We start from the raw sequence: 4,538 nt of genomic DNA, 5'->3' as shown, positions 1-4,538 counted from the left end.
GGTGGTAGCATCTCCATCCTTGGAGACATGCAAAACTGGCTGGGGGAGATGCTGGGCAGCCTGCTGCCGCTGCATGTGGTCCAAGCAGGAGGCTGAGCTGGAAACCCTGAAGATCCCTGTCCACCCCCAGGGACTCTACAGCTCAAAGTCCTTCTCCCTAACAGTACTGGAATGTGGGAAATGGGATGTGTATACATCTCTCATGTATAACACTTCAAGAACACCTCAATGCTTCCATATCAGAGAGCATTTCATGCTCAAAAACCCATCCTTCATATCTTCACTGTCAATAAACTTTGGTATTTCTGTAATTCTCCTCCAGTTTCTAGCTGTCTAAGGGTTAAGGGTGAGTGGCTCTCAGGAGCCCAGTGCTGGTTTTGTAAGGGGTTTTGCCTGGTTTTTGTCTCTGAGAGCTGCCTTTCAGCCAGCCTGTGCTCCTCTTGCATTTCCTTGGCTTGACTCTTTGCCTCCTCTGCATCTGAGCAGATACGGAGTGTGGGGGATTTACAGTGCTGCTGGCAGTACCAGACAGAGAATAGCTTTGTAACTGTATTCCTGTCTTCCAGCAGAGAAAACCTTTGATAGAGATCTCTACTCACTAATATACATGTAAGAACACAACTGCTCAATGCCCGCTTTTCATTAGCACTGTAGTGATAGTTATGCACATGCTGTGAGGAGAACAGTGAAGCCCAAGCACGACATGTATGTGTCTCTGTATGCCAAGCCAGACTCTTCCTTGCTATAAGTCTGTGTTGCTTCAATAATGCCTCATCATGCTGTGGTCATTCACCTCAGGCAAGGACAATCTGACCTATGACATACTCAGAAGTTTATACTTTTGAAGTAATAATATCCATAGGCCATCAGAATTTCTCTGCAACTCACTGCTGTCTCAAAACTAAACCCAGTGGTCACAAGAAAACCTTTAAGGGCATGTGTCCTTGGAGAATTATTTCTGAGTCAACAAAGGAGTCTAAAGTTGTGACACTTATCTGTGCCTCATCTCAGTAACTAGAAATGTGCTGAGCTCTCTGGATATTTGGCTAAACACTCCAGCCAGATGGTTCCCTGGTGGGCAGAGTGGTGAGAAGCATTCTGGAAGATTTGCACAACATCATGTTACATGACATCATGCTACCTCATCCAGGAGAGCCATAAAGAGGGTCTGAACTTTGCAGAAGATATCTGCTCCCAGAGCTTGGAGATTGCTTAGGAAATGAGCACATAGGCTGTGTCTGCAGCAGAAACAGGCTGGATATGAGGGGATGGCAAACAGAAAGAAATCTAAATGTGATTTTCTGATGGCAGGTCTCCATAAATACTCTCCATTATTTTTTGAATGACTTCCAAAATTCATCTGAAAACAAAAGTGGCTAAACATCAGTTTCCAGTGCACAACCCAGCAGTGAAAAGATAAAATACCTGGCTTTTCAGGGACTTACTTTCTTACAGCACATTAAAGAATAGACATGATGCTTTGAGCTGAAACCTGTTCCTAAGCATTCCTACAGGATCCCAGTGTACAGTAGTCCTCTCAGAATTATATTCAGCAGTTGACTACTAAAGAAATGTTCTATTATTAACTAACATGTAATTAGTTCATTAAAAAATACCTCAGCTGAATACTGTGTAACATAATACAGCCTACTACTAGAGTGAGGAGATTTCAGGCCCGGCACAAATGGAAGTGAAATTACAGTGCAAAGTAGTGGAAAGGAGACAGTGCCAGCTGGCAGGGTACTAAGTGTTTCAAATTACTGTATGTTTATGACCTCTGTGTTCTTAAACAAAATTAATTAGATTATGCTATTTGAGAATCTTGGAATGCTGTGGCCACATGCCAAACTTATCTGAACCACACATCTTGAGTTTAATTAAGATGTTCTTAATTTCTCCAGGTATTTATTTTATACACACATATACTCACATGTGTGTGTTTAAAGTGGTGCCTGTGGGAAGTGATAAACAACAGACTGCGATTCCTGAGGTGTGTTTAAGGTGGCTGCTTGCTTAATAGGACTTGGGGGCTAAATCCATGAAAGAGCTTGGATTCAGCTTTAATGCTCACCTGCTCCTTTCGGTCCCCAGTCAAAAATTCTGACCCTCAGGTCCCTCGTTCAGCTGCTACCTGAATGTGGGGTATTTATCCTTGTTGCAGGGAACTAAGCTTTCAGTGTTGCAGTTTTCTAAGTCTTGAAGTTCTGCTGCTTATTGTAACAAGTCGCTTTGCCTTATTAGCACTGATAATTTAGCAGCTCTTCCATGCTGAGTTGGGCTAAACTTCACCAATATCCCTGCAGATTTTGAGGTGCTGCTCCTGAGGTCAGAGTGTCATCCACCTGTGCTATGAAAGAGATGGGTCCATTTCCTTCACCAGCCAAGGAGATTTAAGTCTCACGTCCCATGTCACAGAGAGCATCTTCACATTTAGAAGGTGGTGTTCAGTGGGGATGGAAGAGGAACTTTGGAGAGGGTAAGCGGGTTGGAGGTGGGAAAGAATGGATATGAGGAAATGCTTGTTGCTCCATCAATGCTGATGTGCTAATTGGAGCAAGGAGAAAAGGCTCTGTCTCTTAATCATCCTAATGAATGTCATTCCTGATACTTTTCTCTGACAGAGTCAAAACTCCCCAGTTCTGAGGAATGTGGGAAATGCTTCAAAGAAAGGTGAGAAAGTCCATTGCCTGCAAAACCCCAGAGACTGGGAGGTAATGTATATTCCAGCAGAGAGTGAAATGTGTACTTGAATTTCAACAGGCTTACAACATCCTTGATGCTGATGGTGAATGCTGAGCAACAATGGACACAGAATATCACCATACACTCCTTTGGGCATGCTTTGAAAGAAAGAAAATCTTTCTTTCTTCAATCATCTTTGAAAGCATTCAGATGTGTATCTTTTACAAGATATTTCAGGACTTTGAATGCTCAGGAGAAACACTCAAGGAACAAAAACTGTGCAAAAAAAACCCCTTGAACTGAAAGAAAATTTAAGCTACCCTTCCTTGTTGATGTTTACTAGTGGGCAGTACTGTGGTTTGCCAATAGACATGATGGTCCTTTTGGAGCCCACGCTCTTAGGCCCATAAAACTCACCTCATGCTTAGGTCTCTAATCAGAGCTAGCTATTCTCCTGGGCGGCTGAGTGCTGATGCCCACCAGCATGGATGGTTAGATCTGTCAAGCTAGTGGTAAAGCAGAGCTTGGGGAGTGCCCATAGCTCACAGAATTTTCGCTCAGAACAATATTGCTCAGTGGTGGTACATAATTTTACATGCTCAGTGCACCAAGTGTATTTGTAAACTCAGAGATCTACTTGTATGAATAGCCCCTTGAAGGGCTTGCCTGCTTGTCCTTGCTGGGCAGGCACTTTAATATTACTCTGTCTCCTGCTACTCCTAATTAACAAGTAAAGCTAAAATATTCATCACTGTCATACAAGGCATTGAGTTGCAAAGCCTCTGGAAGGAGTAAAGTTTTCCCTTGGACTCCTGTTTCCTTATTCCTCTGTGTGCCATTGAATTGGCAAAGAAAGTGTAAAAAGAAATCTTTGTGACTCTTAAGTAGCTGCCATTTTGGCAAAGAAAAATAGATCTGGTGGCTCAACACTACCTCTTCAGCGTGAAGGGACCTCTCTTCAATAAACACAGACCAAAGCAGTCATCTGTAGTAAATACACATATAGTTATCAAATGTGATGGGAAAGTTTTTAAGGGCCACTGCTGTGAAAAATTAATCATGTCAAAACTTGATCATATGTTCTCTGAAGCAGCTGGCTGCTTGCGCCCAGGATTTGGTTTCAATAACCTTTTGCTGAAAATGTGTCTTTCAATACAACCTACTGAATAAGATTAAAACAGTTTAATGCTCTGACCTCCAGAATTTCTCTCACTTTTGTTTGCAGAATGCAACACCGGCAGCACATTCAGTCAATTTTGCTTTTCCTCTTAAATGTATTCTCACATTCCTCTATTTTCTCTTGACATATGTCTTCCTCTGAAAATGTTGTGATCCTTAGGCCTGCCATAAAAAATTATATAAAAAATGTTAAAACATCACCACACTTTACAAAAAGAAATTTCAAACCAACACATCCCCTATGTTTACTGAGGCATTTATTACATTTTTTTAAATCAGAGAATTGCTTCTTTGTGGAGCCCACTTAACTGAAGGTGGATTCAGGAGCAATTGAATCCTAAGGTGGAATCTTTGGAGCTACAAGAGAGAAAGGCACAGAGCCTATAGATAGTGTCCTTATTTGCAAAGAGAAACTTTTCACCAGTTCTACTTCTCAAGGGTTTTTTTAGTTTGTGTTTTGGGTTGGTTTGTTGTTTGGACGTTTTCTGGCTCTTACCTGTAACAGAGTTGGAAGCTAGCTAAGAAAGGTAAAGACAGTCTTCTGCACATAAAGCTGAATCTGCTTTTCTAGCTCCCATAATCTTCTTAGACGTCCTGGACCACAGCTGCCTGCTTCACAGCCCGCATGTCTGAGTTGGAATAGTGTGAAGAACGTATTGTGTTGGACGGGTACAAAC

Source organism: Geospiza fortis, unplaced genomic scaffold (assembly GCF_000277835.1).
Source record: "Geospiza fortis unplaced genomic scaffold, GeoFor_1.0 scaffold41, whole genome shotgun sequence".
In the NCBI taxonomy this organism is placed as follows: domain Eukaryota; kingdom Metazoa; phylum Chordata; class Aves; order Passeriformes; family Thraupidae; genus Geospiza; species Geospiza fortis.
Note: the sequence above shows the minus strand (reverse complement) of the source record.